This window comes from Rhinopithecus bieti, unplaced genomic scaffold, assembly GCF_001698545.2.
Source record: "Rhinopithecus bieti isolate Rb0 unplaced genomic scaffold, ASM169854v2 scaffold_18548, whole genome shotgun sequence".
Taxonomy (NCBI): domain Eukaryota; kingdom Metazoa; phylum Chordata; class Mammalia; order Primates; family Cercopithecidae; genus Rhinopithecus; species Rhinopithecus bieti.
In genome coordinates, this window is record NW_016809526.1 from 1,259,629 (window position 1) to 1,271,271 (window position 11,643).

An 11,643-nucleotide genomic window follows, 5' to 3' on the forward strand; every position below is an offset into this window, starting at 1 on the left:
TCCAAGACCCAGCAAAGAAGACATCAAATCTTAAAGCTGGAGAATAGTCTCTTTTGACTCCATGTGCCATCTGCTGTATACATTGGGGCAGAGGTTGGGGCCCTAAGGCTTCAGGCAGCTGCTTCCACCCCCTGGCTTTGCTGGGTGCAGTCCACGTGGCTGCTTGCAGTCAGAGTCCAGTGCCTGAAGCTTTGCCATGCAGGCACTGCATGCTGCTGGGGACTCCACCACCCTGGGGTCCTGGTGGTGGTCCCGCTCCCATGGCTCCACTAGCAACCCTGGTGGGTGCTCTCTGCAGCAGCTCTGATGCCACGTTTCTGCTAGCATTACTCTAGTGAGGGCTCTCTGCAGTGATGTCATCCCTGAACATGTCTCTACCTGGCTCTTAGGCTTTCAGCCACATCCTGTGAAATCTAGGTAGAGGCTGCCAATCCTCTACAGCTATTGCTTTCTGCAAGGCCTGCAGAATTGGCATCATGAGACACCATCAAGGCTACAGCTTGCATCTTCTTGAGCAGCGGTTTGATCCACACCTGGGACTACTTGAGCCATAGCTGGGGCAGCGGAGAAGCACCGCACCAGAATCTGGTGAACAAGGTCCTGAGGCGGTCCTGCGGAGGAAGTCTGTGGAAGGTATCTTGGGCTCATCCCTGTCCTCATAGGTCTCGGGCCTGTAACAGGGAGGAAGCCTCAAAGGTCTTTGGAATGGCTTTGCAGTCTTTCTTTCACTGTTTTGAGGAGAAGCACCTAACTTCCTTCTATCTGTGCTCATCTCTTTGGCAAGAGGTCACTGTGCTCCACCCTTGATTTCCTCTTCTAAACATCCTTTTTCACTTTTTTTTTTTTTTGAGGAAGGGTCTCACTGTGTTGCCCAGGAATACAGTGGTGTGATTATGGCTCACTGCAGCTCCCTAGGCTCTGGTGATCCTACCACCTCAGCTTCCTGAGCAGCTGGAACTACCAGCAGCTGTGCACCACCACACCCAACTAATTTTTTTTTTTATTTTTTGTAGAGGTGGGGTTTTGCCATGTTGCGCAGTCTGGTCTCAAACTCCTGGGCTCAAGTGATCTGCCCACCTCAGGCTACCAAAGTGCTGGGATTACAGGCGTGAGCCACTGTGCCCAGCCATTTTTCACTCTTCACATGGCCAGGCTGAGAATTTTCCAAATCTTTCTGCTTTGCTTTTCTTTTGGTTATAAATTCTGTCTCCAAGTCATGTTTTTTTCCCTCTCACAGCTTAATGTTAGCAATTAAAAGTAGCCATGTAGCAGACTGAATGATTTTCTGCTTGGATATTTCTTCCACCAGATATCCTAGTTCATCACTTTCAAGTTTGGTCTTCCACAAAGCCCTCAGACATGGACACAGTTCAACCAAGTTTTTTTTTTTTTTTTTTAATCTAGGTTCCAATAGAGTTCCATTTGAGACCTTGTCAGAATGGCCTTCATTGTCCAAATTTCTATCAGTATTCTGGTCATGATCACTTAAACAATCTCCAATGAGTTCCAAATTTTCCTTAGTCTTCTTGTCGTCTAAGCCTTTACCAGAATGAATTGGAGGCTTTTTCTGGCCTGCTTCTCCAAATGCTTCCGGCCTCTGCCCTTTCACATTTTCAGGTATTCGTTATTAGCAACAGCCCCACTTCTGATACCAATTTTCTTAGTCCATTTTCTATTGCTTATAACGGAATACCTGAAACTGGATAATTTATAAAGAAAAGAATTTACTTCTCACAGTTATAGAAGCCGAGAAATCCCAGGCTGTGGGGCTGCATCTGGTAAGGGCTTTCTTGCTGGTGGGGACTCTTTGCAGGGTCCCCAGGTGGTGCAGGGCATCACATGGCAAGCGGGCTATGTGTGCTAGTTCAGGTCTCTCTTGCTCTTCTTATAAAACCACCAGTGCCACTCCTGTGATAACCCATTAATCACTTAACTCATCAATCCATTGATCCATGTGTGGATGAACCCATACATGAGGGCAGAGCTCTCATGACCCACCACCTCTTAAAGGTCCTGCCTCTCAATACTGCCACACTGGGGATTAAGTTTCAACATGAGTTGCTGGGAACAAACATTCAAACCATAGCGCATGGGAAAGGCATGAGAGTCAGCTTAATGCAAAAATATTACCAGCTGTATGAAAAAAGCAAATTAAGTGTTGGTCATTTGGGTAGCCATCGTTTGTAAATAAAAATGCAACTTATGGCCGGGCGCGGTGGCTCATGCCTGTAATCCCAGCACTTTGGGAGGCCGAGGCGGGCGGATCATGAGGTCAGGAGATCGAGACCATCCTGGCTAACACGGTGAAACCCTGTCTCTACTAAAAATACAAAAAATTAGCCGGGCGTGGTGATGCGCGTCTGTAGTCCCAGCTACTTGGAGGCTGAGGCAGGAGAATGGCGTAAACCTGGGAGGCGGAGCTTGCAGTGAACCGAGATGGCACCACTGCACTCCAGCTTGGGCAACAAAGAGAGACTCCGTCTCAAAAAACAAACAAACAAACAAACAAACAAACAAACAAACAAACAAAGTGCAACTTATGACATGAGATGAATGATAAACCTGGGTATCTGCAAATCAAGGAGTTAGAAAAATTTGGAAAACTACTAGATGAATTGAGCTTCATATAAGAGTTCCTGTGACCCCTGGTCTGTTTAGCAATGCCTTCTTAGAGCTGTGTCAGTCACTGGCCTCTTAATACTCATGGCTGAAACAGTATGAGATGATGATGGAACAGAAAATGAGGCACCTTTTGAATTTAGGGGGTAAACTGAGAATTTAGGGTCAACTTGCCTAGGACTCATTCTCTGCAGATTGGTCTTCCAGAGATGGAGCTGGCCTCCCATGGAATAGGACCACTGGGTTCTGAAACATGCACCACAGATACTAGCTAGAATTGAGTACCTAAAGCAATGAAGCTAATCGTGGTAGAATGCTGAGTGGCAGATCAGAGTTGGAAACTACTGATCCACCACGTTACATAGTTAAAACTATAAGACTTGGATCCCAGACTCTGACCATGCCACGGGAAGGCCTGGTACTTCCCGTGTCATGTAGCTGATCATGCTTATGTAAGAATACAGGGCTGAAGTTCCTTTCCCGTAGTCTAATATCCAGCTCTTCTCAGTCAATGTGAGCCACCCAACTGTGGGGGGCAATGGGAAACTCTGCACTTGCAATTGTTCTTGTCTTGGTAAGTTTAGGCCTGGTGTGTGCTGCAAGGACACTGGAGTCCTGAGAAAGGCTTCTTAAAGTGGGAACTCTTAAGTTGAGTACTTAAGGACGAGAAATTTGCTAGGTAGGCAAATGATTTGTATGTGTTGTGGAGGCGGAGGGGATGGGAACAGCAGGTGGGTATATCAGATATCATTTGGTTCTTTCTTTAATCATTTCTCTCTTGATAAATGATTTCTTTCTTTAATCACCTCTCTCTTGAGATTTCACATTCTTCAACTCACTGAAAGCATATTTTGCTTTACGTCATTGAGGAGAGTTCTAATAGCTGTTTAAAAATCATTGGCTGCTAATTCCAGTATCTGGCACATCTTGGCACTGGACTCAGTTGATTTTCTTTTAAGAATATGTTTCATTTTCTTGGTTCTTTATACGATAGGTAGTTTTTCTTATTGTATCCTGGACCTTATCAATATTAAGTTGTAGAAATTCTGGATTCAGTTAATTTTCTCTCATGACTATGATTTCTTTTGTTTAAGCAGGCAATCATTTATGTTTGAGTTTTTTGGGGTGGCAGCTTCAGTCTCAGTTTAGATATTTTTTCTCTAGATGAGCTGCTTTGAATTTGGTCCATACATACATGGTTCAAGGGTCACTCGGAAATGTGGGCAGACATGTTTGCTGAAACCTTCTCTTGCTCTTTTGCTTCCAAGATTCTTCCACTTTTTTCAGTGTCCATGATTCTCTAGCTTGTCTTTTTCTTTTTTTTTTTAATTTCCCTGGTCAAAAAGACTGCTGTTTTCAATTAGTGTCTCCTCCAAGACCATACACTCCAAATAGACTATATTTAGCCCCAGACAGAAGAAATAAAAACAGAGAACTTAACTCGTACAGCTCTCATCCTCTTTTTCTCTGAGCTTGTCTCCTCCACCCGATTTTATCTGCTCTGTCCACTCTCCAATTCACTGATGTAGTTGCTTTTGGTATTATTGTCCAGTGTTGATAGATATTTTCTGTTGGGACTCCTCCAGTTGGGTCTTGGTCTGTCATTACTGGAGGTGAGGTGAAAATTCCTACTATTTATCTTTTAGCATAAAAGATGTGTTATTAAAGAAGGCAAAATCCAACTTATTCAGATTCCACTGACATTGATGGGAGTGTAAAAAGTTGGCACAATCTTTCTGGAAAGCAATGATCATAAATATATATCAAGAGCCTAAAAATGTTCATTATTTGACCTAGTAATTTCACTTGTAGGAATCTATGCCAAGGAAAGATTTAAAGACATATTTATGATTGAAAATGTTATTTATAATTTTAGAAGAGTAAAAAATTAGGAAAGCTTCAATGACCAGCAGTAGGACTTCATTAAATCAATAATTGCACTTTAGGTACTATTTGTAAGGAATACTGAATAATATGGGAAAACACAAAATATATTTAATGATAAAAACAGAAAATAAAATTATATTCATCATCCCAATTTTATGGAATTATAAACATATACATAAAAAGACTGAAAGGCAATATTATAACTGATAATTCTTACTCAATCTTGGTGGTGAATTTAGGAGAGATCTTTTTTCTTTTTCATAATCTCTCCCACCTTTCTTCCTCCCGCCCGCCCTCCCTCCTTCCCTTCCTTCCTGCCTCCTCCCTCCCTCCCTCCTTCCTTCCTTCCCTTTCCTCAGTCTCTTTCTTTTTCTCTTTCCTTCTTTCTCTCTTTCTCCCTCCCTCCCTCCCTCCTTTCCTTTCTTTTTCACTTTCTTTTCTTTCTTTCAATAGGGTTTCACAGTGTCGCCTACGTGGCAGGGCAGTGGTGCAATCGACTTCCTGGGCTCAAGCAATCCTCCCACTTCAGCCTCCCAAGCAGGTGGGACTACAGGCATGTGCCACCAAGCCAGGCTAATTTACAAAATTCTTTTGTAGAGACAGGGTCTCACTGTGTTGTCCAGGCTTGTCTCAAACTCTTGGGCTCAAGCAATCCTCTTGCCTTGGCCTCCCAAAGTGCTGGAATTATACCATAATTTCTAATAACTTCCAAATAGCCTCAATAAAATAAAATGGAATAAATAACAATAAAAACAATTTTTAACATCCCATAGATACTAAAAGTGATACACCAGAAAGTAAATTATCCACCCCTCCTCTTACCCCTGATAAAAATAACTTTTGCTAGTTATCAGGAATCATTAATATATGTAGCCTATTCAAACAATGAGGGAGGTATGGACAAATGTTCCAAGATTTTTGGGTTTCACAGACCAATAACTTTTCAAAAACAATTTTAAGAATGGACAATTGGGGGAAAAATTCTGAACTACTACTCTTTATTATCTTTAATTTCTCACACCACCCTCTCCTCTAATATAATCTCAGAATAAAGGACAGTTCTTTAATTGGGAAAAATGTATAGTATTGTCTTTATTTTCAGTTTTGCCATGGATTGATAGTTTTTGTGCACTGAATCAAATCTAAGGATCAATGGGATTAGATGGGTTCTCAAGTCTTTTTCTGTATTGTGATTGTATGATCTTCAACTCAGTTTTAGGACCTGGAATCCAGATGTGACCAGTGCCGTGTCATAAATCATTAACTTTATTTGCTTGAATGAGTGCTCCAGTTTCTCCTCATCCTTAATAACTAGCTATTGTCTGTCTTTTTAAATTTTAGCCACCTTAATGGGTATGAAGTAGTTTTGATTTGCAATTCCTTAATGACTAATGTTATTGAACATTTTCCATGTGTTTATTGGCTATTTGTTTAAATTCTTTGGAGAAATGTCTTTTTAAACCCTTTACTCATTTTTAAAGTAGGTTGTCATGTTATTGTTGAGTTGTAGTTATTTGTATATTCTGGATAATAAATTTTTTGTTAGATATATGCTTTGATAACATTTTCGTCCATTCTCTGAGTTATCTATTCACTTTCTTGATGGTGTCCTTTGAAGCACAAGTTTTAAATTTTGATGAAATCCAATTTATCTTTTTTTTTCTTTTATCACTTGTGCTTTTGATGTCATATATAAGAAACTATTGTCTAATCCACAGTCACAATATTTTACTGTTATCTTGTCTTGAGTTCTAGCTCTTACATTTAGGTCTATAATCCATTTGGAGTAAATTTTTGTACACGGTGTGAAGCGGGATTTTACTTAATTCTTTTGCATTTGGATATCTAGTTGTTCCATTACCATTTATTGAAAAGATCATTCTTCCCTTATTGAAGGATCTTGGACACATGTCAAAATTAATTGACCTTAGAGGAATGGATTTATTTCTAGACTCTGTAATATTCCATTGATCTATATTTCTATCCTTACACCTTACCACACAGTTTTGAATACGATAGCTCTGAAGTTGGGAAGTGTGAGTCCTACAGTTTTGTTCTTTTTCAAGATTGTTTGGCAACTAAGGTTCCCCTGTAACTCAATATGGGTTTTAGGACTGGCTTTTCCATTTCCGTAAAAACAGTCTGTTGGGATTTTGATTGGTATTGCATTGAATCTGGAGATCACTCTGGGGAGTCCTGCCATCTTTACACCATTAAGTGTTCCAATATGAATATGCAATGTCTTTCCATTTATTTAGGTCTTCTTTAATTTCCTTCATGAGTGTTAAGTAGTTTTCAATGTACTGTGTAAGTCTTGTATCTCTTTGGTTAAATTTATTCTTAAGTATTTAATCCTTTTCGATGCTTTGTAAATGAGATTGTTTTCTTAATTTCCTTTCAGATTGTTCATTGCCAATGTATAAAATGCAATTTTATAAACTATTGATTTTGTGGTCTGCAAACTTGCTGAACTCATGTATTACTTCTAATAGTGTTTTCATAAATTGCTTAAAATTCTGCAACTGAAGACATTTTTATTTTTCCTTTCCAATCCGGATGACTTTTCTTTTTCTTGCCTAAATGCCATTACTAGAACTTCCAGTACAATGTTGAATAAAGTGGCAAGATAAGATGTCTTTGTCTTATTCCTGATCTTATAAGGAAAACATTCAATCTTTCACCGTTAAGTATTATGTTGTGGAATTTTCCTAGATGCCTTGTACAGGATTGAGGAAGTTTCTGTCCATTCCTAATTTTGTTGACTGTTTTTAATATGAAAGTGTGTTGAATTTTGCCATATGCTGTTTCTGCATCTATTGAGATGATCATGTGGTTTCTGTCATTATATTAATATGGCATATATTCTTTTAATTTTATTTTTTAAACTCTTAGGTTCAGGGTACATGTGCAGATTTGTTATATGGGTAAACTTGTGTCGTGAATATAACATATTATATTGATTTTTGGATTTCACAACCTTGTATTCCTTGGATAAATCCCAGTTGGTCATCCTTTTTGTATGTTGCTAAATTCAGTTTGCTAGTATTTCATTGAGGATTTTTGCATTTATATATTTAAAGGATATTGGTCTATAGTTTTCTTGTGATGTCTTTGTCTGATTCTGCTATTAGGGTAGACTGGTCTCATAGAATGAGTTGGGAACTGTTCCCTTCTTCTATGTTTTTCAGAGTTTGTGAAGGTTTGACCTTAACTTTTCTTTAAATGTTTATTAGAATTCATCAGTGAAGCTGTCTGAGTCAGGGGTTACCTTTATGGGAAGTTTCAAAAATTAACAATCCAATCTCTTTGTTACAGATCTATTCAGATTTTCTATTTCTTTTTGAGTTAGTTTTGGTAAATTGCATCTTTCTAGGAATTTGTCAATTTCATCTAAGTTATTTAATTTGGTGGTCTACAGTTGTTCATAATATTCCCATAACAATCTTTATTAATGTAGGGCTGGTAAAATATCATTTCCTTCATTCCTAATTTAATAATTTAGGTGTTCTCTTTTTTTCTTGGTTGGTTTAGTTTCGGGTTTGTCAACTTTGTTAATCTTTGCAGAAAAACCAAATTTGTGGTTTCAGTGATTTTCTCAATTGTTTTTCTATTCTCTATTTCATTAATTTCTGCTCTAATCTTTATTGTTTTCTTTCTGCACTGGCTTTGGGTTTCTTTTCCTCTTTTTTTAGTTTTTTAAGGAGGGAGTTTAGGTTATTGATTTGGGATGTTTCTTCTGTTTTAAACATAGACTTTGAGTTATAAATTTCTGTCTAAGCATTGCTTTAGATGCACCCATAAGTTTTGTCATGTTGTATTTTCTTTTTTTAAAGACATAGTCTCACTCTGTTGACAGGCTGGAGTGCAGTGGCATGATCATGGCTCACTGTAGCCTTGAACTTCCTGGGCTCAGATGATTCTCCTATCTCAGTCTCTCGAGTAGTTGGTACTATAGACATGTAGCACCATGCCTGGCTAATTTTTGTTCTTTTTTGGAGAAACAGGGTTTTGCCAGGTTGCCCAGGCTGGTCTTGAACTCCTGGGCTCAAGCGATCCACTCACCTTGGCCTCCCAAAGTGTTGGGATTACAGGCATGAGCCACAGCATCTGGCCTATTTCTGTTTATATTCACCTCAAATTACTTTCTAATTTTTCTATGATTTCTCCTTTGAACCATTTATTATTTAGGGGTATATTGTTTAATTTCCACACATTTGTGAATTTCCCAAACTTCCTTTTATTACTGACTTTTCACTTAAATGTGTTGTGATTGGAGAGCACACATTGTGAAATTTTCAATATTTTAAAATTTACTAAGGCTTATTTTTGGTCTAACATGATCCTGGAGAATGTTCCATGTGCACTTGAAAAGAATGTGTATTCTGTTGTTAAGTATTTCTATAGCTGTCTAAGGTTAATTAGTTTATATTTCACATCTTCTTTTTCTCTGCTGATCTTCTTCTTAGTCTATCCATTATTGAGAGTGGGGTTTTGAAGTATCTATTGTTTTGACTTGTCTAATACTCCCTTTAATTCTATCACTTTTTGCTTCATGTATTTTGGAGCCCTGTTGTTAGGTGCATATGTGTTTATAATTATTGTCTTTCCGAAGACTGACCTTTTTATCATAAAATGCATTTATCTCTTGTAACTATTTTTATCTTAAAGTTCATTTTGTCTGATATTAATGTAGCCACTCCAGCTCTTTTTTGGTTACTCTTTGCATGCTATATCTTTGTCTATCCTTTTATTTTCAACCAATTTGTGTCTCTGAATCTAAAATGTATCTCTAATAGTATGGTTGGATTATTTTTAAAAACCCTCATTCTGGCAATCTTTGCCTTCCAGTTAAGGTGTTTAAGCCATTTACTTTTGATTAAATTACCGATAAGCTAGGATTTTAATTTACCATTTTGCTATTTGGATTTTTATATGTCTTATGTATTTTTTGTAACTTTATTCCTCCATTATTGCTCTCTTTTGCATTAAATGGGTATCTTCCAGGAAAAGCTTTTAATACTCTTTTTCTTTTACTGTTTTTTATTTTTTTGAGATGGAGTCTTGCTCTGTTGCCCAGGCTGGAGTTCAGTGGCACGACTTCAGCTCACTGCAACCTCCACTGTCTGGGTTCAAGCGATTCTCCTGCCTCAGCCTCCTGAACAGCTGGGATTATAGGCATGTGCCACCATACCTGGCTAATTTTGTGTATTTTTAGTAGAGATGGGGTTTCACCATGTTGGCCAGGCTGGTCTTGAACTCCTGACCTCAAGTGATCTGTCTGCCTCAGCCTCCCAAAGTGTTGGGATTACAGGAGTGAGCCACCGCACCCAGCTACTTTTACTATTTTGTAAAAAGATACTTTCTTAGTGGCTGCTCTGGGGATTACAATTAACATCTTAAGACAATCTACTTCAGATTAATAGTGGTCTAATTTCAAGAGTATACAAAAAGCTTTCTCTAGTATTATTCTGTTCCTTCTCCTTCGTTTTATTTATTTATTTAGAAACAGAGTCTTGCTCTGTCACCAGGCTGGAGAGCAGTGGTGCGATCTCGGCTCACTGCAACCTCCATCTCCTGGGTTCAAGTAATTCTCCTGCCTCACCCTCCCCAGTAGCTGGGACTACAGGCGTGCACCACCACACCCAGCTCATTTTTGTATTTTTAGTACAGACACGGTTTCACCATGTTGGCCAGGATGGTCTCGATCTCATGACCTTGTGATGATCCACCCTACAAATTACATCTTTATACATTATAAGTCCATTAATACAGTTTTATAATGATTGCTTTATGATGTAACTGTCTTTTAAATGACAGAAGAATTACAAAGAAAAGTAAATTTATACTATCATTTATATACCTATATACAGTCTTTATTGGTGCCCCTTATTTCTTTTTCTTTTTTTTGAGACAGAGTCTCACTCTGTAGCCCAGGCTGGAGTGCAGTGGCACCATCTCGGCTCACTGCAAGCTCCGCCTCCCGGGTTCACGCCATCCTCCCCGAGTAGCTGGGACTACAGGCGCCCGCCACCATGCCCGGGTTATTTTTGTATTTTTAGTAGAGACGGGGTTTCACTGTGTTAGCCAGGATGGTCTCAATCTCCTGACCTTGTGATCCACCTGCCTTGGCCTCCCAAAGTGCTGGGATTACAGGCGTGAGCTACTGTGCAAAGCCGGTGCTCCTTTTTTCTTAATGTGGATTTGAATTGCTGTCTAGTATCCTTTCATTTCAGTATGAAGGACTCCCTTTAGTATTTCTTATAAGGCAGGTGTGCTAATGACAAGTTCTCTCAGTTTTTGATTATATGAGAATGTCTTAATTTCTCCTCATTTTAAAGGATAGTTTTGCTGGATACAGAATTCTTGAATGGCAGCTTTTTCTTTTAGCACTTTGAATATATGATCCCATTGCCTTTTGGCCTTCATGATGTCTGATGAGGTCAGCTGTTAATGTTATTGAGAAGCCCATGTACATGAACAGTCATTTTTGTCTTGCTGCTTTCAAGATTCTATTTGTCTCTGTCTCTTGACAGTGTGACTAGGATATGTCTAATTGTGGATCTCTTGAATTTCTCCTATATGGAGTTCACTGAACGTCTTGAATGTATGTGAAGATCAACATTTTTCATCAAATTTAGTAAGTTTTCAAGCCATGATCTCTTCAGATATTCTGCCCCTTTCTCTCTTCTCTCCTCGCCTTCTGGGGTCCCCATTATGTGTATGTTGATATGCTTGATGGTGTCCCACAGGTCTCTGAGACTCTGCTCATTTTTCTTCATTCATTTTTCTGTTCCTCAGAGTGAATTATCTCAGTGGACTTAACTTCAATTTCATGGATATTTTCTTCTGCCAGATCAAATCTGCTATTGAGGCCCTGAAGTAAATTTATCATTTCAATTATTGTACTTTTCAATGCCAGAATTTCTATTTGGTTCTAAAAAACTGTTTCTCTCTCTTAACTGATATTCACATTTGGTGAGACATCTTTCTCATACTTACTTTAATTCTTTAGACAAGGTTTTCTTTAGTTCTTTGAACATAAAATAGCCAATTAAAGTCTTTGTCTAGTAAGTTAAAAATCTGGGCTTCCTTGGGAACAGTTTTTATTGACTGCTTTTTTTGACTGCCATATGTTCC

General features: G+C 38.7%; 1 long non-coding RNA gene across 1 annotated transcript in view; it reads left to right on the forward strand.

Moving 5' to 3' along the window:
- The first annotated feature begins 463 nt into the window (after positions 1–463).
- The window catches only part of LOC108540559 (uncharacterized), a 38,172-nt gene continuing 26,992 nt past the window's right edge, over positions 464–11,643 (forward strand). The window contains exon 1 of the long non-coding RNA XR_001888704.1: positions 464–633. This is a non-coding gene — a long non-coding RNA (uncharacterized LOC108540559). The remainder of the gene's footprint in view (positions 634–11,643) is intronic.